This window comes from Amphiprion ocellaris, chromosome 21 (genome assembly GCF_022539595.1).
Source record: "Amphiprion ocellaris isolate individual 3 ecotype Okinawa chromosome 21, ASM2253959v1, whole genome shotgun sequence".
Lineage (NCBI taxonomy): Eukaryota > Metazoa > Chordata > Actinopteri > Pomacentridae > Amphiprion > Amphiprion ocellaris.
Genome location: NC_072786.1, coordinates 6,483,996 through 6,492,552, shown reverse-complemented (window position 1 = coordinate 6,492,552; position 8,557 = coordinate 6,483,996).

The following is an 8,557-nucleotide window of genomic DNA, read 5'->3' as shown; positions in this document are numbered from 1 at the left end:
ATCCATCAACACACCGCTCAAGTACATGTTCAAATCTGTAAGTACATGTTTATTTATGTAGCACCTTATCATACAGAGAGGTCATTGAAAGATAAGCTTTATTGATTCTTTGCTGTGAAAATTCACACATTACAGCGGCTCAAAAGACATAAGCAGAAGGAGGAAAAGTGATGAATAAGTGCTTTACAGGCAACAGATAAACAAAAAGACATCAATAGAGAAAAGCACAGATGGTTTTAAATCTGAATTTATAGAATAAGCTCAACGTCATTAAAAGGGATTAATTAAAGGCATTGTAAGAAAGAACAGTCTAATGCTCAACTTTAAAAATGGCTACAGCCGGGAGATACAAGGTCAAAGAATACCTGATTCCAGTAGCGACCAATGTAATGGTTAATAATCATTTCAACTTGTTTGATTTGAACTCTGAGCACCCCCAGTTGACTAGTTCTCACAGGTCTGAGAGACTTATGAGGATTGTACTCAGCAAACATGCCTCTCATATATTTTGGGCCCCAAAGACTGAGAGACTTAAAGCCTTCAAATCAGTTCTATATTAAAGTGGAAGCTAGTGCAAGGATCTAAGAACCGGAGTAATGTGTTCTCTGTTCTTCAGGATTGTTAGTATTCTAGCAGCAGTATTTGGAACGAGCTACAAAGCTGTCTGATTGAGAAAACCAGTATGCTTTATAGAAGTCCACTGTACAAGAGGCATGATTTAGCTTTTTGCAGACTTGCTTAGACATAACGTTTCTCATTTTTGCTGTATTTTCAAGATGCCAGGGTGATTATATTGTTACAGCTTTGATGAGGCCACTGACATTTAGATCCTCCTCGATGATTACACCGAGATCCTTGACGCTGACGTTATTTTTTAGTGCCTCAGACTCCAGGTGAGCGCTGAGTGCCAGCCTTCGTCTTTATTACAAGATAAAGTATAAAGACCCTTGGGTCACTTGATCCAGACCAAAGCTGAAAGTGATGCATTGCTGCTTCTTAGATTTAGTCTGTTCAGGATCCACTTTGCTGTTTTCAAAAAAGCAAACCTGTGGATCAACTATTTTAGAGTTCAATTAATTTAGATTATCCATTCCCTAAAAATGATTTTTCTGTAAGGAACCTGGCGCATATGCCAACAAGTCCAAGGTGCACAAACAAAAAGTCAATCAACTTAAAATAAGCACAGATTTTTGCCAACACATTTTCTCAGACACTTACTCAATGGAAATTCTAAGGCTGGAGGCAGACGACTTTATAGCTTCATGACTTCAGCAGCTACAAGGTCAAAATATATTAAAAAGCTCTCCCTTCTAATGAATAGACAACACTTAGAGTGTTTTTTTTTTTTCTTTTCTGGTGCTGCAGCTTCCACAATAGCATTTGTGTGTTTTGTCTTTAGATATTCATGCTGTGCTGCTGTGGAATTCCATTGAAATTGTGCACAGTGTGAAAACCACCTTTAGTTTTGTGATAACTTGAAGGAATCCCAGACTTTTGAAGCCTTGGCTCATTCAAAACTTTTACAATGAAGCGACCCTGCTGCAGATAACATTTTCTAAAACTGTAGAGCTGAGTGACTGGAACCAAAAATGAAGCAGCAACAATAACTTAATAACACTGAAGAAATTAATTTGTCACAATGAAATGAATCATTTTAGAAAGACATTTTTAAAATAATGCAGCAGTTTCTCACATTGATATTCACACACTTTCAGTTTCAACATCATTGATTCTTTGTCAACCACTGGTCATGGTGGCAGCAGGCTAAGTAGGGTATTCCAAGCATCTCTCTCCACTGCAATAGTTTCCAGTTTGTCCTAGGGGATCCCTACGATTTCCTAGACTGGATAAGATACGTAAACCCTCCAGCAAGTTCTGAGATCGTCCCTCAGTTGGACATACCTGGAAAACTTCTAAAGGAAGGAGCCCTGGATACATCCTAATCTAATGCCACAATTGGATTCTTTTGGTCATTAAAGAGAGCTCATGATCATAGGAGAGGGTTGGAATTACATCTATTAAGTTAAGAGCTTCATCTTCCAGTTCAGTATTCTCTTCGCCACAATGGTCTGTTACAACACCTACATTACTTACTGATCCTTCCGCAATCTGCCTGTCCATCGTCAGTGGAGGACCAAACATCCATGACCTCTTCAGGGAGTTCGCAAAATGGCATCCACATTACTCCTCCTAAATCTGAGGTTCGACAATCGAGCCTCCCCTTCCAGTCCCCTTTTTTGAAAACTAGAACTTCCACACCTGTCTGCCGTTACACAAGCACCATCCCTGAACTCCGCATGACACTAAAACGTGTCAGCCATGACAGCCCAACAGTGTCCACACAAATCCAGGGCAAACCTCGTCCAGACCTGGTGCCTTACCACTGCCAACCTGTATCATATCATGTCATTCAACCTTGGTGAGGAAATCAAAGCAATCTAGTGATGACAGCACATACATGCAATTTGTAACTTTACTCAAAAGCTTTAGTAATACTCTCTGATGAAAGATCTGGATATGGCAGCTGCATTGGTTCAGGCTATTTTTGCAACTTCATCTGTCATAAACAACACAGGACGACTGCCCCAAAGTATTTTGATGTCTGCAGGGTCAAATATCTAGACCAGAATGTGATAATTCTGCAATGTATGAAGCTGGTATGCAGTTTCGCAGTGCACAAGCATAACTACGGATATTAAAGTGAGATTCCAACTGTTTCTCCTTGGGAATAAATCTCAGAGCGCGTCCTCATGTCCTGATTTCCTTAAGATCCTCCTTCTGCAGCCGTACTATGGCAGAAAGTGTCTTCATTTTTCTTCCTCCTCACATAACAGGGGACCACTTAAAATATTCATCAGTGATGTATGACTGTGCTCTGTTCTCCCCAACACATCCTACACACCCTCTCTCTCTCTCCTCTCTGCCGCCTTTCCTTTGTCTCAGGCATCCAAAGTGTTACACAACGATGACGATAGCGGCCGACGTCCTGGGTCTGTGTTTGTGATAAGAGCAGGAGTGTTTATGCCTTCCTGTAACAGAATTAGCTGTCGTGCTGAAACACTATGCAGATGCCAGAAAGCTTCCACAACCACCAAAGACGTCTTGTTCCCCGAGGACGCCGCTCTCTCCCACTATTGTGAGGAGGTGGTCGCCTTAGTTTTCTCTCTTTATACTACTCAGTTTCATTTTAACATGGAAAGTCAGGGATGTAGGAAAGGTTAAAAAGAAGCACGTACCTGCAGAGAAAGTGGAAGAATTTGTCGAAAAACAGCTTAATTCATCCATAGAAATATGATTCAAACAGTTCATACCCAGGGTGAGCTTCAATGATGTGCACACAAATGATTAAAATGACTCAAGCACTTGTAATATTATTGCAATAATCCAAAATGCATTTAGAAGGTCTTCTTTTTACCTCATCATTGTCAACTCGGCTGCTCATTTTGCACTTTAAATCAAATCCGCCAACTATCTGTCATTTATCTCTCTCGACACAAAACGAGAAAGCTCAATTATGAGCCGTTTGATGAGAAATGAGGAATTGTTCACTTTGAAATGTGCCACAATTCGGGCTTTTATGCTTCGTCTCCCTATCTCGATCTATCTCCTCCCTCCCGTCACAGAAGAAGTGTGTGTTAGTGTGTGTGATTGCGCACGTTATGGAGGGATCTCACCCCAGAAAGGGCTGACAGGCGATGTGCCACTCATCTCGGCAATTTCCCCAAAACAGTTGGCCTCCTGCCAGTGCACTTGCTAACGCTCAATCAGCCTCAATCAGCAACATACTCACTAAAGTGTCTGCAGCCTCGGCGGTGCGTGCGTGAGACGTCTGGCTGTTTATCCGTCTTTTTGTCGTTTCATTGTGTGTGATTGAAATGCCATTTTCTCCCACGATTCAGTTTGCTATTGTTGCTTTTTTTGATCACACACGCACAAGTTCTGATCCAGTTTTTTTTTTTATTCCACAGTCAGTTTTTAATCTCTCTTCTATTTTGGGCTCTGGAGGACCGATTCCAGGCCTTGATTATACAACAATGCACAGCAGTATGGTTGCACTGCTCACTGCTGATGGGACAGCTGTGAGCTTCTTTACAAGTTTGGGTTTGCTTTTGTAGTTTTTGCCAGTAAATATACTCCCACCACACACAGATTTTCATAGCAAATTTAAGCAATAAATGAGTCAGCAGATAGAGTTTCAGTATGACAGCAGAATCTGAGTATCGTGGGCATCAGTAGGGTTACATCAGTGTTGTGGAAGGTCGCTACACTTGTTTTCCAGGAACAGAAAAGCTCTGTTTACTTCTGGCTGTGGGTGACATCAGACATCATCTGATATGACTCTTTAATCCAGCAAAATATGCTGAATTTTCTGCTGTAGCTGTAGATCCTTCCTAACAGATAGCTAGCAAAAGAGATCCTTTTGAAATTACATTCTCTATGAAGTCGAGGCAAGCTGGATGATGTTGAAAAAACACTTGCATTAAAAGGGAATTTGCTTTAGCTGATGCTCAAAGAAAACAGACTGAGGATACAGGAAAGGCTACCAGTGTCTCTGACAAGATGTATGTACCTGTCCTAGTTTTTTAGTGCAGTAGTTTGTATTTTTGCTTGTACACAACATCAAAACACATCTGAACCGTTTTATCTTCCCCAAGTTAGCCACGCTGTAAATACTGGGTAATATTTCATATAGTATACTTGCTGCTGGAATTTTAATGGATATAAAAAAATGTTTTTTTCTTCCTCTCGGTGCAGGTCTTGGTTTTTGCTCAGACACACTCCCACCTTTCTGTTTTTCCAAAAGTAACTGGGCATTCATTAAAAACAGGAAGTTCCAGCCAAGCAATCTGGCTCGGCTAAGGTTTTTCTGGCTGAGCTTTATGAATGGTTGCTATGGCAACCAGGGAGTTAAGTTACCATCTTTTCTAACTTTCTCCTGTTTCCCTTTTTCTTTCTGTTGTGTTTCTTGCATTGAGGAAGATCAGGTTTTCAGAGGCGAGGGGTTAGATTTGGAAATAAAAATATTAAAGCAACACTGACATTTGTAATGCTAACAGAAGCTACAGTTTAATTTTAAAGGCAATGTTTCTGTCCAGTTTGTATTACAGTGTTAAAGCTGCATTAATCAATATCTCTTTTGGTTCACGTCACCGGTTCTCATCAAATTCTTGAGGAACAGAGTGGAACATTTAGCTGCGAAAGAGTGAGTTTCTTCCCTCTGGAGATGCTGGAGACCAAAACAGTGCTACAAAAATATCATCATGAAGGCAGAAATATTACTGAGAATAATTTGTGGTGTTGTTCTATGTCTGCTGAGCACCATTTTCACCAACTTTTAAGAGAACAGTTTATCCCGTTAAAAAGTCAGATCAACCAATAAAAAAATAATAAAAAAGATTGGATTGTAAGAGTGGATTGGAAGGGATGGGCCGATTCCTTGGCCACCACATTCACCAGATATCATTCCCTTGGAGTTCTTTCTGTGGGGTTATGTTGAAGATATCGTGTATCAAACAAAGATACGGGACATTACTGACTTGAAGCAAAAGATTTCTGATGTCATTGCCACCATTGATGAGGCTGTGCTACAGTGAACATGGCAAGAAATCGAGCACCGTCTTGATGTGCTTTGTGCAACTAATGGTGCCCATATAGAGGTGTATTAAATGAGATAGAAAAAACTTTGACAACCACTGATTACAATAAAACAAATCTGGTTAAGATATCTGATCAACTGCCTTTGTAATAAATTCTTAAAATTGTAAAGAGACTTTATGGACACCCTGTATATTGTAATTTGAATCATACTGATGTTTATTGTTCAAACAGGATGCCAAAGACAGAAAGACCAATAAAAATAGTGAGATTATTTATCATGCTGTTCATTGTATGTGTTGTTGCTACAGTAGAACTGCAGCACTTGCAGGTTTACACACCAGCAATAACAAGCAGACGGAAACCTGCAATCACACAGAAAGTCAGAGCAGTAACAGGTACCTATGTTCACACACCGACACAGGAACTGGAGCTTTAAGCCAATATTACATATCACGATTTGCTCAGTGAGGTTTTCATTTTGAAGATAGTGTTGTATTGCAAACATATATCAGGTTTGTCCATTGGGAAACTGCTCAATAATATCCATCCTCCTTGAATCTTCATCTCCATCTCCCTCTCATCCTCCCTTTGCCTCACTTTCTATACCTTTCTGTCTCCTGCCTCTCCATCCACTCCTTTCTCATCTTCTCTGAGCGCGATCCTGCCCCCTCATACATTTTAATGGCAGCAGTGTGATCCGACTGGTCAAAAAAACATTCAAATATGTCCGCTCGTGTTGAATAAATACATAATTTAGCAACACAAGTCAACTACTGTTCAGTCTTCCGGAAAAGACAAGATAAATATTTCAATTTCTGAAGAGTGGGTAAAATGGGATTTAGTGAGAGATGAGATGCTGAGTCGTGTGTGGTTGCCAACTCTAATTTAAGGAGTGTTTCTGTTAGAATCCTTGCAGATTTATAGTGCTTTTTAAACGCAGCAGAAAGATACTGTTGGATGACGGTTCATCGCAGGTCTCATGCATGCAAATTGGCCTAGCGAACGCAAGAAAATAGCTTTATAAAATGAAAAAACACTGAGCATATAGTAGATGAAAATAACACAGTCCATTTAGTAACTGCACAACCTAGATGTCTGAAAATGCAGGTAGAAAACTAAGGAACAGACGTGCGATAGCTTAGCTTGGACGTGACAGCAGGATAACCCAGATCTCTTTCGTCTGTCTCCAAGTCACGTCCTCCAAATCCTCGGAGGATCCCGAGGCATTCCCAGGCCAGATGGCATACACAGCATAACTCTTGAAGTGTTCTCTGGCTTTGCCCAGAGTTGTGCCTCGAATACTTCTACGAGAAAGCGTCCGGAGGCATCCTAAACAGATCCCCGACACACCTCAAAAAGGCTCCTCTCAAAGCAAAAGCATACATGTTCCACTCCAAGCTCCCTACAGATATCTCAGCTTTAAAACTTGTTCTTAAGAATAGGTTGAGGCGCCTTGTGAAGGAAACTTATTTCTGCTGCTTGTATCAAGAGTCTGTCAGAAATGCTAGCAACTGTCTCCACAAATAGTTCAAGGATTTCAGTGTAATTTGCGAAAGAAATTCACATGCAGGTGTTACAATAACTGTGGAACCAAAACTTGCAGCTGTACTTCTGATACTTTAATGCTAATTAGTAAATATTAGCGCGATAGCATGCTTAGTAAAGCTGCTGTAGACAGTAAACACTACCTTTGACAAATTTCACGAGACACAGCTATTATTGTGGCTATGTTGGCATGCCGATGTCAGCAGTGAACGTAAAGCACATAAATCTTTCTAGCATTACAGAGCTATTAGCATTGCTGTACACTCTTTGGATTTGCTAACTGACCAAAGACAAGACTAAACAGTTAATGACAGACCTTATGCTGTACAATCTGCTATGTTGACATTTAAAGGTACTATATTATGCCACTTTTCAGTAAATTAATGAAAGTCTCACGAAAATGAGTGTGTGTCAATTTTACAAACAACAGAAATTATTTTTTTTCCATCTAACCATATGAGAAAGTCATATGTTGGTTTATCTGAAGGTTTTCATGTCACATTTTCTTGGTTTCTAGGCAACATCTCACATTCCAAAGGGAAAATATTAATTTCCACACTTGCACATTAATTCCCTATCTGGCGTAAATTTCATGCTAAACATTTAGTGTGCAGTGCAGCAACACCCTTACACAGATGATTGCACACGCAAAGACAGATTAGGTCACACACACACACACACACACACACACACACACACACACACACACACACACACACACACACACACACACACACACACACACACACACACACACACACACACACACACACACACACACACACACACACACACACACACACACACACACACACACACTTGCGGTTCATCATGTTTATGTATAAGACAGAGCCAGTCAAGATGTGACTCAGTGGGTCGAAACCTCATCTCCTGCTCATTTCCAGTCCCTGTGAGTCGACATGTCAGCTGGATGTAAGTGAACACGGGTGAGAGCGAGGGCATGCTGTGTCGCTCTGCGTACTCTGGCTTTTGATTGGTTCCTTTGTTCAGCTAAAGACTTTCTCCTCGTCCCTTCATTCAGTCCTAAACTGAAAAATCCACCTCAAACTGCAGCAGCAGGCCTTCAGCTTTGCCAAGTCATTTACCCTGTAAATCTAATAAGAATGGACTATAGGGAATGCCATTATTACTGTTATGTGTATTTTTTAAAGGGTGTATATATATATATATATATATATATATATATATATATATATATATATATATATATATATATATACACCCTTTAAATATACCCTTTATATATATATATATATATATATATATATATATATATATATATATATATATATATATATATATATATATATATATATATATATATATATATATATATATATATAATGGTTTCCAAAAAAAAATCCTCCTCTGCTCTGCTCACTGCAAGCAACCA